Raw genomic sequence first — 25,230 nt, 5'->3', positions numbered from 1 at the left:
TGCCAGGCACTGTTTTTGCATTTAGCCAAAACTTGAAATTTTGTTTCCTTGTGGTGCCCAGTCAGGCCAGCACTTTACTTTCAAGAATGACTTCCTTAGTCCTGGTGAAAGAATCAATGCTTATATTCACACCTTCTGCTGCTCTGAGAAACCCTAGTCATTCAGTGATTGACACAGCGTTCGTGAAGTATGACGGATGTGAAGAGCAGACTGAATGACAGAATCATCTGCAGAGGCTGAAGGAGTAGCATAAACTGTGCTGAGTAGAGCACTAAGTGCCCGGATAACTGACTTGACTTTTGGGTCAGATTGTAGTACACATCCCTTGTGAGACCCACAGAGCAGTATGTGACCTACTCCAGCAATATCTGCAAGATAGATCCAACTGCTCTTCCTTCACAGGGTCTTCATGGAGTCATGAATTATAATAACTTGCTTTAATGGAATGGTGACCACACAGTGGGTACAATGCTATGTGGGTTACATGGATTGTTGAACAGGACTATGAGAAAACTAAAGCGCGGAACTGTGAAAGGACATGTCTAAGGTGGCCTAGCCAGCAATTAGTTGGGATTAGGTCCAAAGCCAGTCTGTCTGATTTCTTGGCCCATTCTCTTAATCACTGTGCTATTTGGCGATGATGAAGAGAAATGATGTACATGAAATGCTTATCATTAAAGAAACTCATAAATTTAAGCATCATCATCATCATCATAGCAAAAGCAACAAACCTTTTACATAGGTCTTATTATGTGCCAGGCACTGTTTTAAGCACTTAACACATATTTATTTGCTAAACAGCTTTATGAGATACTACTGTTATTATAGATTTTACAGATGAGGAAACTGAGACCCCTGCCCCCAAAAGAAAAATTAAAGAACCCAAAGTTATATAGCTAGTAAACGGCAGAGGCAGGAGTTGAACTAGGAAGTCTGTCTTGAATCTTAGTGCCATTAACCAGTGCATTCTGCCCCCTTCTACGTGGTAAATGGCAAATATAATAATAATTATTAGTAATAAGTTTCTTTCAATACAAAATGAACAATATTTTTCTACATGCTTCCCTTGTGGAAATGCCATAAGATAAAAATAAAAATGATAACAGATTCAAGTGTCCTTTTGATGTCTTCCCTTTCTGCCCTTTCAAAATTCTTGTATGACTCAATCTAATACTAACTTACAACATCCGATTTCTTAGTCATTTTGGAAGTAGCCTTTGGGGAAGAGATGTTCATGGGGGTTATTACATTTTTTTTAAGATGGAGGAAACCTTAGGGAGTCTCCAGGACACAGGCTCTAAAACAAAGGGCTTGTCCTCTACAGAACGCACAAGGCTATCCATCAGAATCAAGGACAAGAATGTTAGTACAATGCTAGAAATTAAGGGACGTGATGACTGTCCTATGTGAAATCATTAGACATTATCATAGTGACTGGTGGCTCTAGCTGTCCCTGCTGACCTTCTCTTCATGAAGCATTCATGTCCTTTAACTGCATGAGGTCACCCTCTTGTGGCCTCTTTACACACACACTCTCTCTCTCTGGCTGCTCTTTCAGAGTCTTCTTCATAGATTTTTCCATCCTTCTTCCCTACATAAAGATGAATATGCGGGTTGGCCTGGCATCCTCACTTGCTGTATGCATCTGTAGGTCACTGAGGCAAGGGGGAGGTCCTGGACCCTGGACCAAGTTACCTCCCTATTTTGCTTCCTTTCAGCATATTCACGCATGCTGCACAGGTTGAACGGAATCCCATAGGAAGATGTGTTGAAGTCCCAGTACCTGAGACCTGATTTGGAAATAGGGTCACTGCAAGCATAACCAGTTAACATGAGGTCATAATGGAGCAGGGTGGGCGCTTCATCCAACAGGACCTTATAGCAGGGGAGAGACAAAGGGAGAAGACAGCCCCGTGATGATGGAGGTGGGGATTGGCGAGAGGCATCAACAAGCCAAAGGGCTCCAACTGTTTGGCTCAGCAAACTTTGGTGTCACAGATTGCTGGCATATGACAGATGACAGATGCTGGAAGAGGCAAAGATTCTTCCCTGCAGGTTTCAGAGGGAGCATGGCCCTGCTCACACCTTGACCCCAGTCTGCTGGCCTCCAGAACTCAGCCTGTTTGTGGTACTCATTACTGCAGTCTCAGGAAACTAGCACGTGCCCACTTAGCTAGATGCACAAACTCCATTTCCCCTTGAGTGAAGCTCTTTCTCATAAACACTACTGCAAAGGGGCTGACGCTTGAAGATAACACCTGTAATGCCAGTGTGAGTGACCATCATCTCCACCAGGCCCCGGCGTGAGGGAAAAACATACACATCACATCAAACTGAACAAGAAGTCATCCATAAATGTCTTGAAACTTGAACTATAGATTATCATGTAACATTATTATGGTTATTATGATAAATCAATCTTGCCCCCATTCATATTGTGCTTGAGATATTGGCTGATAATAGTGTCAAGCCACCACAATCAATAGAACATTAATACTTCTATTTCATTTTTATCCCATGCTGTTAAATATTTTATTTTTATGCTTTTAAATAACATATGCAATGTTTCTTCATTGAAGTATGTATTTATGACATAAATGAATAGATAATAAATGCACATAGAAATAATAAATGCACATTTAAAAATGGCAATATGTGCTCATTTTTAAAAAATGATGGTTGGTGGGGTGGATCTGGGGATGCAGCTCAGTGATAGAGTGCTTGCTTATTAGTATGCTTGAAGCCCTGGGTTCAATCCCCCATACCACACCACAAAGATTGATGTTGTACATAATCAAATTTGGAGACCCCTGATCTAGTCACCACCCCACCCCCTTTTATGCATGGAGAAACAGGTTCAGAGTGGTTATGTGAATTAATTACCACAGTTACAACTTGAACTCTGTTCTTGACTCCAAGGTCAAGCTTCTCTCTCTCTCTCAACGATGTATTGAGTTGAATACTTTGTCCCATTTCAGCATCTTGAGACCTTGAATGACTCTGAGCAAGGCGTTCCTATTTAGCAAGCCCTGTGATGAGCAGAAGTGTTCCAGCAGCTCAGGCAAAAGTGGGCTTGGATTCCTTGGCCACCTACTTGCTGTGTGACCTGGAGCAAGTAACTCAACTTCTCTTTTGCTTTCTTTAAAATCATATAAGATGTGAATAATCACATTTACACTAGAGAGTTATATAAAGAATACATTATATAATATTGTCAAAAATAAGTTACGTGCTTCTTAGGGGTAATAGTAATAGGTGATGCTTCTGCTAAGTTATGAAGGAGGAGGATGTACATTTCTGTCATATTTGAAGAGGATCCCTGGGGACTGATTGAACAGTCTTAGGTGCAGATGTGAATGAGGCTTGCCTGTGTGAACACTTGGCACAAAGCTGACATGGGACTGCATGTGGCACCCCAGCCCTGAGAGCCCACTGATTGCTTTTGTGGGCCCACACATAACTCTTTTTAAATGAGAGTAGGTTTCAGGCTTGGATTTATTGGGTGACAGATTCTAGCCAGACATCTTTAACATCATATTGTTTTTAATTTATTAATTGATGTTTAGCTATGGCAAATAATGATGATTTTCTGTTTGTGTTGAGAGCCACAGTTTAGTCGGAAAGACGTCTGGCATTTTGCTAGAGGGAATGGTTGAAAGGTGATCCTGCTCCGGGGGAATAGGGTGGCTCAGGGATTAGGGCGGATCCTGCTGCCTTGGGCACCCGCTACTTTGGAGTTCCCCGTTGAGTTCTCCAGGGGGTTCTGGGAGAATTGGCACTCGAGCCGGTGGAGGGAGTGGATTCCCGGGAAGTGTGTGTAGAGTGCCCGTGAGAGTTTGGGAGTTGTGGCGGCTCAGTTATTTTGTGCCCAGACAGACTGAGGCATGTTTGTACTGATAACAATGCTTTCTTTCCAAATCATATTTTAAGTAAAAAAGAGTCAAATAAAATAAGAACATTAAATTACTAAAATTCCAGTTGATAAGTGAATGTAGAGGTGCTTATGACCAAGTGACTAAAGTTTAGGAAGCAGGGTCTGGCCTGGGTAGCCCAGTGACTATTATGGTTTGGATAATAAATGTCCCCCCAAGGCCCATAAATTAAAGGCTTAGTCACCAGCCTGTGACATTATCGGGACTTTTAGGAGTTGGGTCCAAGGTGAAGGAAGTTAGGTCAATGGGGGCATGCCCTTAAAGGGGATGTTGGGACCCAACCCCTACCTTCCTCTGTTTTCTAGATGCCATGAGGTGAACAGCTTTGCCCCACCACCCATTCCTAGTCATGATGTTCTGCCTTCCCAAAGGGCCAAAGACAAGGGAGCCAAGTGACCATTGACTGGAATTTCTGAAACCATGAATCAAAATAAAACTTTTCTCCTTATAAGTTGATTTTTCCAGGCATTTTGTCACAGCTACAGAAATCTGACTAACATAATAGTTTTCAATTTGCTTGTATACTCCCAGAACATTTTGGAAAAGTATAAATTCTCTTGTATATTTTAAGGTCCATAGCAAAAGTTTTTCATTATATGTTTAGAAGGCTGCAAAGTATATAATTTCTCTCCAGCTTTTATAAGGTAAATTTCATGTCTAAAGAAAAGTTGAAAAATAGTGCAATGACAATAGTCATGATTCATTTACTTATAGTCAACAATCGTTAACAGTTTGTATTCTAGTTCTCTCTGTGTGTGTTTTGCATGTGATGAGCCATTTGAAAGTCAGTTGCATTCTGATGTTCATTCCTAATATTTCAGCATGCATCTCCCAAGAAGAAGGATTTTCTCCTATCATAAGCAATAGATACCATTAGCTAGCTAAGAAAATTAAAACAAAGCAGGTAACTTCTGACATATTGCTTTTTTTTTTTTTTTTTGTATCAAGGATTGAACCCCCAGAGCACTTAACCAGTGAGTCTCATCCCCAGTCCTTTTCATATTTCTATTTTTTTATTTTGAGACAAGGTCTTGCTAAGTTGTTTAGGACTTTGCTAAGTTGCTGAGGCTGGCTTTGAACTTACAATTCTCCTGCTTCGGCCTCCTTAGCCACTGGGATTACAAGTGTGTGCCACCATGTCCAGCTCCGTAAGGCTTTGATATCCATTCCTATGCATTTATAAATACAAAAACAAATTTTCTTAAGCATTTGAAAAATTTACATCTTTATTTTCCTTTGAATTTATATACCTATTTCATTTACTCCATATCATCTATGCCTAATGTATACTTGAAAGTCTTTTTATTGACTATCCTAGCATGTTCTAAAACATGCAAAAAATGCATTGACTAAAATAAAATACTTCTCACTGAGCATGGTAGCACATGCCTATAATCCCAGTGACTTGGGAGGTGGAGGCAAGAGAATCACAAGTTTGTGGCCAGACCCAGCAACTTAATGAAACCTATGTCAAAATTTAAAAAATAAAAAATAAAAAGATCTGGAGGTGTAGGGCTCAGTGGTAAAGCATCCCTTATTCAATCCCCAGTACAAAACAATAATAACAACAACAACAACATAATAATAATAATGATAGTTGAATACTTTAAAAAATATCCTTTGAACATAACATACTTTTTAAAAAATTGTAATTAAGTCCAATTTATATATTCTTTTAATTCTAATGTGTTATATATGACAGCAGAATGCATTATAACTTATATTTCACATATAGAGCACAATTTTTCATATCTCTGATTGTATACAAAGTATATTCACCCTGTTTGTGTCTTCATACATGTGCTTAGAGTAATGATGTCCATCTCATTCCACCGTCTTTTCTATCCCCATGCCCCCTCTATTCACTTCCCTCCCCTTTGCCCTATCTAGAGTTCGACTAATCATCCCATGCTCCCCCTCCCAACCTGACTATGAATCAGCCTCAGAGAAAACTTGTATTTTTGGGATTGGCTAATTTCACTCAGCATTATATGCTCCAACTCCATCCATTTACCTGTAAATGCATGATTTTATTTTCTTTTATCATTGAGTAATATTCCATGTGTATATAGACCACATTTTCTTCAATTTATCTATTGAAGGGCATCTAGGTTGGTTCCACAGTTTAGTTATTGTGAATTTTGCTGCTATAAACATTGATGTGGCTGTGCCCCTGTAGTATGCTATTTTTAAGTCCTTTGGGTATAGACCGAGGAGTGGGATAGCTGGGTCAAATGGTGGTTCCATTCCCAGCTTTCCAAGGATTCTCCATACTGCTTTCCATATTGGCTGCACCATCTTGCAGTCCCACCAGCAATGTATGAGTGTGCCTTTTCCCCTACATTGTTGCCGACACTTATTGTTGTTCGAATTCTTAATAGCTTAATGGAGTGAGATGAAATCTTAGAGTAGTTTTGATTTGCATATCTCTAATTGCTAGAGATGTTGAACATTTTTTCATATATTTGTTGATTGATCTCTTCAGTTGTGAACAAAACATTCTAAATTCTTGAGTTACTGCTATAATTATTAGTAGTACACAAATACATTATTACTATATTACTATATAGTTCATAACACCATAATAATACCACAATTCTGATATTAGTCATAAAAAATTTTAGAAGTTTTGAAAGTATAGCTCCTAAATGACATGATTGGAAATTTAACAAATAGTTTTTGTATTCATGGGTGAATATTACTTATTACTTGTGACAGGGTACAACATCAATTATATCCCTAGTTTTTGTAGATATATATTAAGATATCCACATATAAAATAAATTTCAATAGAAAGAGGGTTATTATATTGTTTTTAATTCCTCTGTGATTATATGCCAACAATCAAATGATGATATATTGCAAAATAAAATTTTAATAATAATATATCATTGGACAACTTGGATCTTCCTTCAATTTTATTAAAAGCAATGAATTGGAAATAACCCAAATTGTAAAACATTTGTAATCCAGACTTATTTATCCAAGTTATTCATATAACATCTAACATGTAATTAGACTTATCTACTTTTTAAAAATTTTTTTGAAATCATGCTTAAAAGTATTGATCTATCCATATCAAATTGTTATTAATTAAATTTAACTTTTTATTTGTGGGTAACTTCTTTAACTTAGTATATTTGTAACTGAGAAAATAAAAATAGTGGTCATTGCAAAACACCTTTGCCAATACAATATTTTTTATCAAGTGAAAAAGCTTTAGATGTATTTATGTGGAGTTGTAGTTTTTAATTTATGAAAAATGTCCACATGGTCAAGCCTGTCAGTGAAGGCTACTTGCTTCCTGCAAGAAAACATAACTTTATTTTCCAACTCAAGTGTGCATCTTTTGTTCTGGTTCTGAGAATGATAGGAAGAGAGCTATGTGGGTCCCGAAGCCTTGCTTGGAGCTTGGTGTTCAGGTGAGATACAGCCTGGGCCTCTTTCTTCACTCTGGCCTGGCCTCAGCAGCCTTGCTTTCTTTGATGCAAGTTGGAGATACACAGAGGAGAAGACCTTAAATACAAGTTCTGAGATGTGAATTCTGAACTTCCTAACTTGACCCAGACACATTATCCTTAGCCCCATGGTTTGCTCTTAAAGTATTAATACCAAAAAAGGTGATGCCTTGCCCGACACTGATGTTTCCCACTCTGCCCTTATGGGGGCCCGAACTGACCGTGGGGAGAGGTAGGCCGAGTGTGCAGGCTGGTCTTTATTTATTATGAGGTGAGCCACACTGAGTGGCTGCAGAGAGGGCGGAGGGGGCCCAGTCGACCTCCAGAAACCTCTACAGATGACATTGTCATGGGGAAGTCAGTGGAGATGGGTTAGGGAAAACGGGAATTTGATTTCCTTAAAATCATCCATGGCTGCTGATCCAAGGGGAGGTGTCTAGTTTCCCAGATGAAACCTCTTGGCTAGTGTACTGACTTCGCTGGAGTCTGGGTTGAGGAGGAAGTGGACGAAGCTGGGGATGGATAAGGAAAAGCCTTACAGTGAATGACCCCACTGATCCTGTGCCCCAGCTGTGGGCCCCTGACTAACCCAGGGGGCCCTTGGATCCCATCTTCTGCTTGAGGAGTTTCCATGTGGTCTGGGGGAACGTGGGGGTAGTTCAAACTGGTTGCTTCTCCCCTAGGGACTGGAAGTGCCCTTTGTCCATCTAGGCACAGCTTTGACTCTTCTGTTTTCTCAGGATACTGTTAAGCAAACCATTAACATTTGATGGATTCAAAACATCATGTTGTGTATGATAAATGTATCTAAATTTTTATTTGTCAGTTTAAAACTTTTTTAATTAATGTGTTGATATCTGAAAAAGTCTATCTGGGCTGAAGAATATGGGAATAAATTGACAAAAATATAAGACAAAAGATTGTTCAGTAATTTAGACAAACATTACTAAGTTTGATGGGGACTCAGCCAAGGTGGGTGGGGACCGAGTGGTTTCCCCCCAACACTTATTGAGGAAGCTCCTGAGTTCCTTCCCTCAGAGAGGGAGACTTTCTATGATATTTGGGGATCTGCTGGTGTGCAGTAGTCTATTCTGAACTTTTCTGAATCAGCTCTTCAATGAATCTCTTGACTTTTTAGGTGAGGGAAAGCCCCGGCAGTCAGTTATTTAATATGAGTTGTGCAGGGTCACCCAGAAGAAAAAGGGGAATTTTTACCATGTGCCCTTCCTCCTCCCAACTTTGGTTAGACATTATCAGGGAGTTTGGCTTAAGGAGAGATCACAAACCTGTGTCATTTAAGTAATTTCCTCAGTTTGAACAGTAGGAAGAGCTCATTATTCAATTAAAACATTTTTCTCATATGTAAAAGGCAGTAGATTTTACCTGCTCTTCTCTTGATGTTAATTCCAGTTTGTTTGTTTGTTTGTTTTTTAATGGAAATCAGAGCACCAATGTCACATGGCAATGATTGGCTGGAGCTCAGTCAGGGCATCTCCTCAGATGGTAACATGAGCTCAGTTTTGTCCACTCCACCCTTGAGATTTCCTAGCTGTTCCCTGTCACAATTTGGATTTGTGACCTCCAGATGGAGGTCTATTAAAGCAGCTTATTTCTTTTTCCAATAAACTTTAATTGAACACCAATGATGACTAGTCATGCTCTCAAAAATCCCTGTCAGCAGGGAGCTTACATTCTAGTGTAGGAAGACAGCAAATAAGAAAATTATGGGCTATGGTAGCAATTAAGGTCAACAGAACAACTATGGCAGAGAATGTGATAGCAAGTGTGAATGGGTATAATTTAAGATAAGACATGCAGGGAAGGGCTCAGCAAGACTTTTAAAGGAGGTAAAGGAACGTGTCATGCAGATATTGCTGTGGAAGATATTCTAGGCAAAGAGAATAACACATGCAAAGGCCCTGAAGCAGTAGAACTATTGTAGAAAGAGGTGTGACTGGGGACAAAGACACTGCTGTGTGCTCTAGGTGCATCCATAGACCTCTTTGAGCTTCACCTTCTTCATATGAAAACGAGAGCTCAGGCAAGGAGATTTCCAAGGTTCTATTCAGCTCTAACATTTGACAATTCTAGCTAAAATACTCTCTTTTAGGGAAAACAGGAAGCTGCTTGCCAATGTGAATGTACTCATGGTCATAAAGTATTTTATTATTTCTCGGAAGAGAATGGAGCTGGAGAAAGGTGGCTTGCTGGGGGTCGGTAGCTGAAATACACTTGCTCATGCTGAGGGCTGAATTTCTGATGTACCGGGGTGCAGATGGGTTAGAAATGAATGGACTCAGTGGCAGTGATTACTATCTGTTTTATTACTGTTCAGTATTTGGCTTCTGCTGTTGCCCTGGGAGATGACAACAGATTGCTGACACGACCCAGAGTAGATTATTTCTTATCTGATCATTCTTTGTGTGAATTTGGGTGGCTGACGATTTTTAATATTGAAAACGCAAACAGCGTGGACTCTTTCACCCACCATCAGCTTAGCCTGGTACAGTCCCACTCCTTTAACTTTCCAGTTCTCTAACAAGAAAACCAACCATTAACAGTTTGGCCTAATAATGGGGCAGATGAATATTGGAGATCAATACATATCTTCCATAGCTCTTGGGTCCCTTCTGGGTACTCTTGGGTTGGGTACTCGATCTGTTTTTGTGCCCTGTGAATATGTCTATCACTGTGGAAAAGCATTCTTTCACCACGTCATGCCAATGGGTTGGATGAACGGATGGCTAAGTGCTTGTAGGGGATCCTTTGCGCAACTGGAAAGTTCTTAAAAACATAAAGATTTTTTTTTTTCCTGATATTTCTCTGACTTAATGGAAATTGTTAAAAACATCCTTATCTCTAGGGGATGATTTATAACCAAGAACCCAGTGTTTATATTTGGGAGGTAGCTCAGGCATGGCAGGAGGTGATGACAGAAATGTGCATTAAGATTGTGAAGGTTCTCCGATCTACCCTACTTATTAGCCAATGAGTGATCTTGCCACAGTTTCATGGATGTTGGGGACTCTGGGTCAGAGACAGAATATTATTATTCCTCACAATCCAGAGAATCAGCATTTGAACTTCATTCCCACAGGGTGATGTGAAGAGGGCCAGGTGATAACTGTACATGTGATGGTTGTGTTACAGGAAAGGTGCTCAGAGCTTTGGGAACCCAAGTCTTTTATAATAGGCAGTATGCACAATGGCCCTTAGCTCCTGAGGGAGACCTCATCATCCACAATTAAGCAAACTTGCCCTTTGCTCTGGAGCAAGGTACTATATCTATCTTTCAATATTGTCCTCTATACAAACATCCTGGGAAAGATAGCTGGAAACAAAGGCAGTGTCTCTGTGTGCAGAATATTCAGAAACCCAATGGACCACATGGACAAGTCCCTTGAAACAAGGACTTGTGATATTTTGAGCCCTAAAGATGCAATTTACCCCTTGCTCCCAGCTGCCTCCAGTGAGTTTCCTCGGTCTTTAGTTCATAGTAGCTTTCCTTCTCTGATTTCTTGGGAAGATCAGGGAGATGCAGTCCTGCCTGAGATCAAGGTACAATTCAAACTCCTCCTGGGGGCAAAGGCTGAGAAGAATTTTAAAAGTTTAAATTCACTTCGTGGCCAGTGTATCTTCTACTTTGCTACTCATTGCAGGGGAGGGCACTCTCCAACTGTTAGGAATGCTGACTTATCTGTGGCCTAGATGAAACTGCTGATTGTTACCTGGACTGTCCTCCTTGATGAAGGGAAGTTTTACATTTCAGGCAACCAAGATTCCGAAGAATCAGTGTCTTCTTCAAAGTCAGGTAATAAAGACATGGTGGAGCCATGATTCCAAGTCAGGTTTATGGAAATGAAGTTTCCTGTCATTTTCCTCACAACCAGAGTTTCAACTAGGGGATTTTTTTTTACATAGATTTGACCTAGAAAGGCTGAAGAGAAGCTACGAGGAAAGGTGGGTGGGGGGGTCCTCAGAATATCTTTCTTCAGCAATTGGCAAGAAAGTGTGTGCAAGAGATTGTGAGTTGCCTACCAAACATACGTTTCCTGTTATTTTATGGTAATATTTCCATAAATTTGTGTATGGCAATTTGCCCAACTTTCATGTTTAATTTTTAAGTAATTTTATTTACTTACTTTTAATTGACAAATAAAAATTATATCATGTAAAACATGTTGTTCCAAACTCTCGTGGTGTGGCTTAATAAAGCAAATGAATATATGCATTACCTCACGTATTTATTTTTCTTTTTATTAATGGTAAGGACACTTACAACCTACCCTCTTAGTTTATCATTTTTTCAAGATGTGCAACTTGAAAAAAAACTCCTCTTATTTGTGAGCTTTCCTTGTGGTTGCATAGTCAATGAGGGGTGCATAGAAGTTACTCACTTGACCAGAAATCTTTTCCCTCCTTCCTGTCTGGAACATGGCTTGAACGACTAGAGTCCCAGTGACAATCTGTGGTCACAGGAGAACTCACAGATGGAAATGTGAATTCAAGATGATAGAAAAGAAAATATAGGAGGAGCCTGTGCCATTATCAACATCACGGACCACCCTTCAGCCCTGGAGCACCTGCTTCTGGAAAAAAATACCTCTCTCTTTTGTCACTGAAATTTTGAGTCGCAGATGAACCTAACTCTTGGCAGATATTGGGGGCTTATGGATACCTAACAGTGATCCCTGGAAGTTCACTGTATCACTTCCTTAGTTGCAGGTGACAGAAGCTTTGGTGGCCTTTATCAACAAAGGACTAATTATCTTTTAGGAAGGATATGGAGTTGCTCACGAGATTGAAATGATGGTTGAAGAACCAGGTCTGGAGGCAGTGGACACCAGATGACTTCCAAACTTCATAGCAGGCTCTACACATGGATCCCCTCCAGCCCCCCCCCCCCCCAGCCCCAGGGGAATCCAGGCACCCTAATTTTTCTTATCACTCTGTCAAGACTCATCATCTCGGGGAAGCAAGTGTTCGATCAATTGAGCAAAGGCCACTTGACTGCTCTGAGCCAGGAAAGCCTGCTCCCAAGTTGATGAGGGGAAAGAAAGAGCAGAAGGAGCCTCCTGGGGCCCCTCCGGCTTCCACCGTGGGAGGGCAAGAACCTGGATTGGTGGTCCCTTAAGGATTGGGTTCAGTGCCGGTGAAGGCATCTCCTTATAAGGAAATCTGATTGATGTCGGAGAGAGTCACTATACTGAGTACTTCTCTCCCCAACCCCAACTCAAAAAGACACGTTCAGTGTAGGAGGATCCGGTGCTTTGTGGGATGAGGTGAATGGGTCAAGATAAACAGCAAAGAGGGTTGCAGCACCAAGACTGCAGAGATGAGCAGCCTTACAAATCCATCCTCCCCAGAACACAGGCTAACAAGGAGAGCCGTGCCTTCCAGGAGGGCAAAGGCCTCATGTAAAAGAGCTCTTTTAATCTTCTACAGTTTATGTCCATGTAAACGATATTTCACGGTGGAAATACGGACACATCTATTTCCTTGGCTCCTGCTTCTTCCCTGAACCAGGCTGCAGTTTCTAATTCCTAATCAGGAATCCACCTGCAATTACAGTCTTCCCAGATCTCCCTAGGTGGGTAAGTAATCTTGTCCCTCTGTGGTGGGAAATCAGAACTCTGGAAAGGACAAGTGCTTTTCCTGGGGCCATGGGGTGTGATGATAGTGTAGTGAGCAAAAGTACATCACACAGCTTATAGCTGAGATGCTATAGGTCATCAGTTAAGTGATGGCTGCCAAGGAGAGCTGGCTTCAGTGTGAGAGACTCACAAGCAGAGAAATGAATGGGGTGCACAGCCTCAGAGAATCCACACTCGATGGAATCACAGTGAAAAGTGCAAAAAGGCAGAAACTTAGACCTCAGGGTCCTTACCAGACTTTGCTTTCTTCATGTTATCATAGTTAATATATCACTGAGGTAGGCTCTCAGGAGGAAAGCAAAAGCCAAAGTTTCTCTCCTGCCTAACACTCTCCACCAGCTCCCAGAGCCAGTAGCCCCCAAATCCAACCTCCACATTGTGGCCAGTGAGATCTGCTATGATCTGACCTTGTCTTCCTTTGTGCTCTCCTCTTTCCCTCTGGCTTCTCCTGCTGCTTCAGTCACTTGCGCTTCTTTTAGTTTTTGAAAGTTTATTTCTGCCCGATTGCATCTGCTGCGTGGGAATTCTCTGCCCCAGACCTGTGGTGCAACCCTCTTTGCGGCTGGTGACTCTCATTTGCGGTTCAGTTCTCAGTTCTGATGTTATCTGCCCTAAGTGGGGACTCCCGAAGCCCCACTGCCTGGCTTCCATCAGCTCTACCATGTTCAGGGTCACTGTATAACATTCATCAAGGTCTTCTTTACTTCGTGCTTCACTTGCTCAGCTGTAGACAGGGATCATGGTAGCCTTACATCATATGGCTGTTGTGTGTGCAGTTTGTATAAATTAATATATTTGAAGCCCTTAGGACAATGCCTAAGACACAGTCAAGGTTATGTGTCAGTATTATTGTTGTCAGAGCCCCCTCTCCTAGCCATGCAACCTGGCTTGGTTTTGCTATAGGAATAATCATGATTTGAAATTGCTTTGTCTGTCTGTCTCCTCTAGGCTGTTAGCACATAAAATTCAAAGTTTATTCCTCAGTTGGGCAAGGATAGAGCAAGACCTTCTGCAGCCCTGGGCTCCAGTTTTGCCACCTGTGTGGTGAAGGGGTTAAAGCTAGAGGTTCTGATGTGTATCAGAATTACTTTAGGGTCCCTGTTAAAATGCAGATACCAAATAGAGTTACCATGTGATCCAGCAGTCACATTTCTGGGTTTTATTCTTTGCTATGACCAAAATGCCTGACAAGAACCACATAAAGGAGGAAAAGTTTTTTTTCTTTTCTTTTCTTTTTTTTTTTTTACTTATTTTTTAGTTTTCGGTGAACACAACATCTTTATTTTATTTTTATGTGGTGCTGAGGATCGAACCCAGCGCCCCGCACATGCAAAGCGAGCGAGCTACCGCTTGAGCCACATCTCCAGCCCGGAAAAGGTTTTTTTTGGCTCACAGTTTCAGAGGTTTAGTGCATGTTTGGCTGGCTCCATTCCTCTGGGCCAGAGGTGAGATAAAACATCATGGAAAGATGGGCGGAGGAAAGTGGCTTACCATATGGCATTTCAGAAACAGAGAGAAGGTGAGGCTGTAGGGAAGATGCACCCTTCTGGGGCACGCTCCCGGTGACCCACCTCTTCCATCTACATCCCACCTGCCTATAGTTATATCCCAGTTATTCCATCCAAACTAGACTGGACTGATAAAGTTACAGCCTCAAAATTTAATCACTTCACCTGTGAATACTGCATTAACACAGGAGTTTTTTGGGGGGGATCTCAAATCCAAATCATAACAAAAAAAATTAAAGTAGGATCTCAAAGGGATATTTCATACCCATGTTCATAGCAGAAGGATCCACAGTAACCAAAAGGTAGAAACAATTCAAATATTTATTGACAGATGGATAAATAAAATGTGATATATACATGAAACTGGCTATTATTCACCTATAAAAAGCAAGAGATTCTGGCATATGCTACAGGAAGCTTGAAGCTTGACAACATTGTGTTAAATGAAATAAACCAATCACTGATTGATAAATACTGTCTGATTGCATGAGGACCCCAGAGTAGCCAAATTCATAAAAACAGAAAGTGCAATGGTAGTTATATCAGGAGATAAGGGAAGAGGAAAGGAGTGTTGCGGTTTAAAAGATGGAGTTTCCATTTTGCAAGACGATCAGATTCTGGGATCTATATCATCATGATGTGAAGAGATCCATCACCACTGTACACTTGAAAATAGTTATGAAAATTATTACTATTTTAGCTACAATAAACTAATTTTAAAAATAAATATGAGTCACCTAGATTTTCAATAGATTGGTGTGAGTGGGGCATTTACATTTTTAAAAAATGACCCTGGGAGAATCTGACACCCCAAGGTTTAAAAAACCCCTGGGCCATCTCATCTTTGAAGATGCATCTTTGGATTGAATTTGGGGCATTTAAAGTTGCCCCATCCCTGATATAAAACCATAATTATATGTAGAAAAATACTCCTCAGATCCTTCTCTGGGGTTTTGATTAATGTTGCTAAATGAATCTGCTGCTGTTCTGTATTCCCAACTCTCAGGCCCACAGTGATGATTTGTGGGCAGAGGGCCTTTGGAGCCAGCCCATAACGTGTTTTACTCATAGTGTCCACAAGGTGGCAGGCCAGGCACTTGGATTTCGGAGGCCAATGGCAGGCGCAGCTGCAGCAGGGAGCATACAGGCAGTTTGCAGAAGAGGTGGGAGGTACCCGAAGCTTTTGAGTGGTTTGGGGGCTCTTGGAGAAAAGCGTTAAGATTCCCGCTGAGACCCAGGCTAGAGCTGACGCCCGCGGGTCAGTTGAGCATGGCTTCGTTTGTTCCTAGGCAAAGGATTTGAGCTTCCTCCCTCTTTTTTTCTCAGAGGGAAGGAGCCAACACCTGATCCCCTTGAGGCTCTGAGAGCAATTCTCAGATCGAGGTGGGAGTGCCCTTGTGTTGAGGAATAACATTAACAACTTGTTTGGCTCTTTTGGAAAAAAAAAATGTTTGGTTTATACTTCCTTTCAAATAGTTAAAAGATCAAAGATAGAATAGGAAATACTTTGTGTTGTTTGAAAACTCTCCAAGTGATGGGATGGGGAGGGAGGTGACTCTAGTTAAGATGTACCAGTATTGGGTAGTTAATGGTCATTTAAAAAATACAGGCTCACTGGCCCACTTAAGGCCACGACCCAGTGAGGAGACACAGTCTGTGAAGTAAAGGAGAAAAATGACTCAATAAGAGGAAGCCCAGTGCAGCCAAAGAGCACAGACTTGGGCTAGACAGCCCTGGGTTGTGTTCCAGCTCAGCCTCTCAAGCTGCAGTATTTGACAAAAGTCCCTCATCTCCTCTAAAGCTTAGTTCCCCCATCTGTGTGATGGGGGTAGGAAGACCAACATCCTGAGGTCGGGTGAGGAGTACATGGAACACGATTCATTTATTCACTCATTCTCCACACACACACATATTGAAGATCTGGATGCCAAGATAGTTAGATACCATTCTCCACAGTCAGGTAAGGAGACATGGGTGCTGAGGGATGTTCTCAGTTCTGTTGGGGAGATTGGAATTAACTGAGCATGCTCTGTCGCCCGGGGGGATTGGCTAAGGGAGGCAGCGGGGCAAATGTAGGGAGGGGTAGAGAGTGGGGCTGTCCAGGCAAGGAGCAGAGAGAACTGATACATCAGCTAAGGTAGCAGAGGAGAGTCTAAACTTGTGCTGTATTTGTCACCAGAAATAGAATTATTTGTCCATCACTTAAACATGGTGGATTTACTTGAAATTCTAGGCATCCAGATCCTCTGGGGGGAAAATAGACTTGGCTACACTGAGCCAATATTTACTCATGGACAATGGATGGAAACTAGGTCGTGGTTGCCCTCCCTATAAAGGTGGGGCCACAGTCCTCACTATACCCCTTTGCATGCCCAACTCAACCTGCCTCCCTTATTGGCTTTCAATCCCTGCTTTGGGGCCTGGGTGTGTGCAACCTCTGCTGTAAACATGGAGAACCCTGGCACATAGGGCACACACTGTGTGTGTGTGTGTGGGGGGGATTAAGTCTTGTTACTTTCCTTCCCTTCTTAATGGATGAGGTGGCCTCACAGGCTGCTTAGAAGAATGAAAAAGTCATAGGGGTAAAATTATATTTAGTCTACTGAGTAGACTTTCCATTTTGGGGGTCTTCTCACATTTGGAGTGAAGTTGTGGCCATAGCTAGGAGTTGAAAGAGTGTCAAGGAGGCTGGCTGAAGTTACAGTTTATATGCAAGGCTTTGATTCTCAGCCATACCTGGCTCATTTTAGAGAACCACATGCAAATCCCTCTCCAAAGTACCATTTCCCCACAAATAAAAGAGAACTATTGTTGGGGGACGGTAGGCCTGGGGTTCTGTAATAATAGCATTTTCATGAAGGAAAATCACATCCCCCAACTGTGAACACTGTTGAGAACATGAAACCTATTGAGATATTCTGGTTAAAATAAAGCATTGTTCCATAAGAAGGGCCTCTTAGTGGGGGGTCTGTGGGAAACCAGGTGGGAGGGATTTGCAGGTCCTTCTGGAAATGAGTTGGTAAAAAACTTCCATCCATCCAGGGATGATTAAGCTCAATCATGGCACTGTGGGAAGCCCTGGCCTCATCTGAGTAGAAGGAGAGAGTGAATAGTTCACCGTCATAAAAGTAGGGGAGGGAGGGAGCATGGGGTTGGGGTGGTAAAGTGAAGGGAGAAGAAGGAAAGAGCCTCCATTGTCAAGTCCAGACTCTCTTGCAAATTCAGGGAAAGAGTCACACTCCAAGGTTCCCTTCAGAAGCTCAAAAGTGGTGCCATCTGTAGGTGACAATGGGTAGATGTGGTTGTGCCGGTGCCAGCCCTACCTGGAGCAGTCAAGAATCAAAAAAAGGAGGAGAACTGCTGAGGCTGAGACTGAAAAGACTTGGAGACCCGCAGGTCCACCATCCCTGGAGAAAGTGGGGGCAGGGGCTGCCCTTCACCCCCTCCTCTTATACGTAACTACCTTTATGTTACCATTACATTGAAAACTTTTTCTGCAACTTATTACACGTCTTTGGAAGCATAAAGAATAATATAACTTCGTGGTTCCTGAGTATTAGGATCACTTGGGGATCTTTAGAAAATTCACCAGCTGAGACATTCTCCCAGACAACGTAAATCACAGTCTCTGGGGGTAGAACACAGCGAAGCTCCCTGGCTGATTCCAACGTTGAGACAAATCTGGGAGCCACTGATGTTACTTTCCGTCCCTTCCACCCAGCTTCTACAACCATCCACATGTGACCAGTCTTGCCAGTCTTGTGGGTTTTGTTACCAGGGTCTCCAATTTCTCCACTGTCTACTCTCTCCCACTGTGTTACTTTAACACAACACCAGGTTTCATGTTATTCTATTCTTAAATGCTTCAATATATAATATGTAGTAATACCTGAAAAAATAAGCAAAACAATAAACCACTCCATAAAAACTCTAAAAGTGATTCCTCAGTATCATTGGCTGTTCTGTGTTTAATGCTGAATTTATCTTTAGAGACATTTTTCTTTATCTTGCATTTTATTCCAAAGGGAGAAATAATATTTTCCTCCTATTTTGGGGGTAGCGGAGTTAGTGAAAAGGATGTAGAGTTGTATCTCCTCTGAGTACCTGACCCTTTCCTTAAGGTGTCTGAAGTTTCCAAATCCCTTCAGGGACAGCCCTGCCTACATTTTTGGGGGGTGCAGGAGCAGTCATGAAGTCCTTTGATGCTCACAGAGTCATTTAGTGGTTGTTGGTTTGGAGCCTCCTATATGACCAAATATTGTGCTAAGTGCTGGGGGCCTGGGTCTGTCTTTATCACCTTCATTTTCTGTTTAGCCTATGGAAGGGACTCAAGAAATACCATTGCAGCTAGATAGCTCATTGGTGAGATTTGGGTCTGGGTATATATATTAGTTAGGGATCTCCAGAGAGACAGACCAATATAATATAATATAGATAGATAGATAGATAGATAGATGCATACATACATACATACGTACATGAGAGGGGATTTATTGGAATAACTGGCTCAAATGATTTGGGAGATGAGAAGTCCCATGACAAGCCACCTGTAACCTGGAGACCTTGAGATGCCAGTCGGATGGCTTAGCCCAAGTTCAAAGGCCTCAGAACTGGGCAAGCTGATGGTATAATTCTCAGTCTGTGGATGAAGGCCCAAGAATCAGGGGGCCACCATTGTAACTCCTAAGGCCAGAGATCCTGGAATTCTGATATCCCAAAACAGGAGAGAGAAAATGTATCCCAGCTCTCAGAGATAGAGATACATGCTCACCTTTCCCCTGAATTTGTTTTCTCAAGACCCCCAGCCAATTGGATGGTGCTTGCCCACACTGAGGGTGGGTTTTCTCCACCTAGTCCCTTCAGACTCACATGTTTATCTCCTCTGAAAATAGCCTCACAGACACATTGAAAAATAATGCTTTATCAGGTTTCTACATATTCATGAATCCATTCAAATTAGCCATTAGAGTATGCAATGCCACTTTATCAATCACATATGCATGAAACTTCCACACTGCACCTCTTTATTTGAGGATCCATGAACATTTTTTTTCTTTTAAGTAATTTTCACTGCAGCATCATGCGGAATTCCCCTACGAGATGAAACAGCAGGGCAGAGCTGAATCTCAGTCCCAGGGAACAAGGGCAGCCTGAATAGTCAAAATGCAGACACGTGTCTGCGTCTCATTCCAGCCATGAGGTCTTGGCCGTCTCTTTCTATCAAATCCTTTCAAAGGAGTGCTAACACACGGCAGGAATTGATTGGTTTGAAGCTGACCTTCTTTTATTTCCTTTGCCCAGACTCTAAGTGAAACATTTAGAAACATAGCAATAAAATGTCCCGAAGGCAACCAGTGTAACCACAGAAGAGAGGAGGCTCTCACTGACCTGCACAGTTTCTTAGGCTATTTTTTTTTTTTGTTTATCACACTACTAATATGTTTATTACAGGAAACTTGAAAAATATAGATGGAAGAGATGGAGAAATGAAAATCACATTTTATCACCCAGAGATAATTACCATCATCTACCAGAGATAATGGACCATTCTGGTATGTTTCCTTCTAGTCTTTTTTCTCTCTCTGTCCAAATAGATTATGTTCTCCAAATTTTAGAGTTATTGTTAATTCCTTTAACCTAAATATACCTAGGACTTTGTGCTTTCATAAGCAATTCCTAACCTATTTTCTCCTGAATTTGTTTCTCATATTCTAATTCTACAAAGACTATAAGGAAGGTAGTGTTCTAATTTTATAAGCAAGAACTCAAGGCCCAGAGAGGTTAAGTGGTTTTGTTCAAGGTCACACAAATGGCCCAGCATTCTTACTGATCCCAAGACTCACTGTGTATAGAGTCATGAACCATAAGTGGGGATAGCCCTAGGGTTGCTCATGGCAGTGGGACCTCCCATCTCTAGTAGTCTATATCAAGGGGTAAATATACCCACATGCCTTCTGGGACACTCTAATTATGGATGCAGGAACAGGGGCATAGAACATAAAGTACCATCACTTATGGGGGTAATCCAGCCATATTCAGGAAAAGGTGCTTTTTAGGCATTTGTGACTGTGTCCTATATTTGGACTTTTGATCTTCAAATTTGTAGTCACCCACATCCCCTTCTAAGGGAAGCTGTTCCATTGCCTCTGCTGCCTCAGCTGCCACGCTTTGTGCAGGGTATCCTGTGCCTTAGCCCCATCTTATGGGTCCCAAATGCAGGTATCACTAGGCTACGGTGGAATTTGATCATAATCTAGCATAAAAAGATGAGTGGATTTATCTGTGATCTGCTCATCTCACAAGGGTCAAGACAGAGTCAGGGCCAAATCCACACATAAAATGGAATTAAGAGGTAGCAAAAAGTATGATTCTGCTGGCAGAGAGAAAAGAAGAATGTGTATTTCAGAGAGAATCAGAGGTACAACGGAGGGGAGGGGAAAGAGGGAGAGGACAGCTCCTGGGGTTTCTAGGTTTGGGACAGTCTCTGTGTACCCAATAATAACTGTATTAACTCATCCCCACTTTTGAGGCAACTTGCTTGGGTTTCTCATTCTTGCAACCCCGAGAGGCAGATTGTCTTAACTGTCACAAGTTCATACTTGACAGATGGGAAGGGATTTTTTGGAAGGTCTTGCCTGCCCTCACTGGGCCTCCCAGCTTTGCAGGTGAGGTTGCTGAAGGAGAGGATTTGCCCAAGGCCAGCTGCTCTTGGCTGCAGTCAGGGGCCCTCTGCAGTCTCCAGGTCAACATGCTTCCTTGATTACTTGTTGCATCTCAACCTTGGCTTTCAGCTGTATCATTAAGCTTGAAGTCTGGGTTCCTGCTTTCTAGACTCTTCCCATCCTCTTACTTTTGTTTTGCATATTGCTAAATGCTGGGCAGGTACTCAATAAATGCTTGATAAATTGAATTGGAGGATACTCTAAGTTTGTTGAATAATCCTTTATTAGATATGTCTTTGGAAAATATTTTCTCCTGGTCTCTTTATTCTCTTGACAGTATATTTCACAGAACAAAAACTTTTAATTTTTAGTGAAGTATCGCTTCTTTTGTAGATTGTACTTTTGGTGTTGAATCTTAAAAGTCTTTGTCAGACCTTATGTCACCTAGAGTTTTCTTCTGATAGTTGCATACCATTGCATTTAAGTGTAGGTCTTTGACACATTTTGAGTTAATTTTTGTTAAGGGTATAAGGTCTGTATTTAGATTCTTTTGTCTGTCTGTCTGTCTGTCTCTCTCTCTCTCTCTCTCTCTCTCTCTCTCTCTTTTGCATGTATGTGTATAGTTATTCCAGAACCACCTGTTTAAAAAAACTATCTTTTCTTTATTGTATTGCCTTTGCTTTTTTGTCAAAGAACAGTTAACCATTTTTATGTGGATCTTTTTATGGGCTTTCTATTCTGTTCCATTGATAAATTGACCTTTTAAATTTTAACTTTTTGCCAATTCTATGCTATCTCTTTTACTGTAGCTTTCTAATAAATCTTGAATTTGGGTAGTGTCAATTCTCCAACTTGGTAGCTTTGTTCTTCGATATTCCATGGGCAATTCTGGATGTTTTGCTTCCCCATATAAACTTTAGAGCCAATTTGTTTATATCTGTGGATTAACTTGCTGAAATTTTGATTGAGATTGTGTTGAATCTATAGACCTATTTGGAAAGAGCTGATATCTTGACAGTATTGAGACTTTTGATACATAAACATGGAACATCTCTCCATTTACTTAGTTCTCAGATTTCTCTCATCAGAGTTTTGCAAATTTCCCCGTTTAGATCTTGTACATACTTTGTTAGATTTAATACATAAGTATCTCATTTTTTTTTTGAGTGTCAGTGTAAATGTTATTGCATTTTTAACTTTGAATTCCACTTGTGCATTGCTGATTTGTAGGAAAGCTATCGACTTTTGTGTATTAGCCTTGTATCCTGCAACTTTATTCAAATTGCTATTTAATTCCAGGAGGGTTTTGTCAAGTCTTTCATATTTTTTACCTAGATAATTTTATCGTTTGAACACAGACAGTTTTACTTCTTCTTTTGTCTTCTGTGTACATTTTATTTTCTTATTGCATTAACTAGGGTTTCCAGAATGATATTGAAAAGCAGTGGTGAGAGGGGACACCTTCTCTTATTCCTGATTTTAATAGGAAAGTTTCAAGTTTCTCACCATTCTTTTTTTTTTCTTCCAAAAAGTATTGTCAGTTCTCTACAAGACATCATTTTATATATTGAGAATATAGTGGTAATCCAAATCTATAACCATCTCAGCACTCCTGGAGCCTACATTCTACTGGGGTTACATAGCTGTTGAAGGGAAATGTGGCATGTATTAGTTTGCCAGGGCTGAAATCACAAAGTCCCACAGATAGATGGCTTACACAACAGAAGTGTATTGTCTTATAGTCCTAGAGGATAGAAATCTAAGTTCAAGGTATGCATGGGAATGATTTTTTTGAGGTTCGTTAGGCTTGTAATTGGCCACTTTCCCCATGTAATGTGTCTTCAAAGGTCATCTCTTTGTTCATACTTGTGTTCCAATTTCCCCTTTAGAAATACTGGGTTAGGGCCCTCACTGTTTCAACTTAATTACCTTTAAAAATATCCTATCTTTGCATGCAGTTTCATTCTGAGATACTGGGGTGTTAGGACTTCAACACATGAATTTTGAGAGGGGCAGTTCAGGCATAACATACCATAAATTTAAAAAGAAGTGGTCTGGATGCATGATGACTCACCATATTTAGAAAACAGTTTACGTATTACTTTTTAAAATTGGGGCAGCGTTGTTTTTCCACTGATGACACCTGTGTCTAACGATGGCTTGGCAGGAAGGTTGGCCTTGGTCAACAGAGGATCTCAGGGCTGTGCCTTGAGGTTTGTCCTTGGTGAAGCTACCCAGGCCACACAATAATAGAACCAATGGCTTGGACTTAATTAATATGATTGCCTAAACAGGCCCAGGCCTTATATATATTTTTAGTGTAGCTTGCTGGAAATAAGTGAATTATTTTCATAAATAACAGCTTAGGGAAGGATTGCAGTCATTGCGTATGAAAGCATTAAAGCTGTTTGTTTTTCCCCTTTAATCACCTCCTATTTTACAAAAGGGATTATAGTGTGTGTGGTTCCTGCTGTTTTATGTACTTTGTTGCTGTGTGGCTCATTGGTTTCTCTTTCCATTTATGCTTTTGTGGTTTTATTGAACAAATAACTTCCTGTGTCATAACGAGTTCCTGGACCTCAACATGCCAAGCATAAATTCACAACTCCTGGCTGGTGGAAGACTCAGATTGTCTTTTTTTTTTTGTACTAGGAATTGAACCCAGGGGTGCTTAACAAATGAGCCACATCCCCCGCCTCCGTTTTTATATTTTATTTAGAAATAGGGTCTCCCTAAGTTGCTTAGGGTCTCACTAAGTTGCTGCTGAGACTGGCTTTGAACTCCAGATTGGCTTTTGAAATAAGATAAAGATGTTGAAATAGTTGGTGGAATACATAGGAGAGTCTCATGGTCCCTTGGAAGCATTAATGCAGCAGATGCCTGGAGCAAGTTGGGGTGTTGGGGCTCCATGTGGCTGTCAGATCAGAAAAACTATCCTTTTGCCAGTCTCTCTCCTGGGGTTCTTTTCTAGTGCCAGGGGACTAATTTGTTGGTAAAGAGCTTTGCAAGGGTCTGAGTCACTGGAACTGTTGGAAAAAGCACTAAGCAGGGTCACAGGGACTGTGTCAGGGTTTTTTTTTTTTTTTTTTTTTTTTTGACCAGAGCACTTGGTTGAAAAATAGAGGGTTTAGGTAAATTGTGCTCTTTTTATTGGCTTAAAAATATTTATGAAAACTTCTATGTTCACTGATAGATTTCCTTATTTCTTGAATCTATTGATTGAATATCTATTAAATACCAGAGGCTGGGTAAATATGTGATACTTTCTTCAAACTTGTGTTAGTCCAGAACTTCTAGAAATAGATGCCAAGATGAGGAAATATTCAAGGATTTTATTAGTGCAAGTGTCTCAACTTCTCAGGCCTCAGAGGAAAAAAACCTTAAGCATTTTCTGCTAATCTTTCTTTTTCACTCAAAAATCCCTTCCTCTTCCTAGTTGTCACAGAAAACTATCATTTAATGTATCTGCTCTCTCTTACCTAACCGTTAGTTCAAATCTTTTTTATCCTTACATGGACGGTTACAATGACTTTATAACAGACTCTCCACCTCTAATATTGGGTTTCTTCAGTTTGACTTTTACATTATCTGTTATCTTCCTCAACTAGAGTGAAGATTATGCTCAAGAGTGCCTCCTGTTGGCCACAGTTTGGGTCCTAGCCTTGGCAATCATGTCATTTCCCCCACCCCCACCCCTCCACTGGCCTCTTCATCTTGCATATTCCCATCCCACCTGTCTGCAAACACTGTGCTCATCGCCTGGAGCATGGGTACCCTTACATATCTTTATACCTCGGCTCCTGTGACTTTTTTCAACCTGCAAATCTCTTCCATTTCTTTGCTGTCTCTTCTTATCCTTAAGCTTCAGTTCAAGGTCTTCCATTTTTGTGAACTCTTTGTTATCAGTTAGTTTTAACTGTTCTTCCTTGTAAATCAGAGCTCTTCTTTATGTCCCACCGTATACCTTGTGTTTACACTCTTCATATCTTGATTGCAAACCATATAGTATTTGTCTT

The sequence above is a fragment of the Callospermophilus lateralis genome, chromosome 9 (assembly GCF_048772815.1).
Source record: "Callospermophilus lateralis isolate mCalLat2 chromosome 9, mCalLat2.hap1, whole genome shotgun sequence".
NCBI lineage: Eukaryota > Metazoa > Chordata > Mammalia > Rodentia > Sciuridae > Callospermophilus > Callospermophilus lateralis.
Note: the sequence above shows the minus strand (reverse complement) of the source record.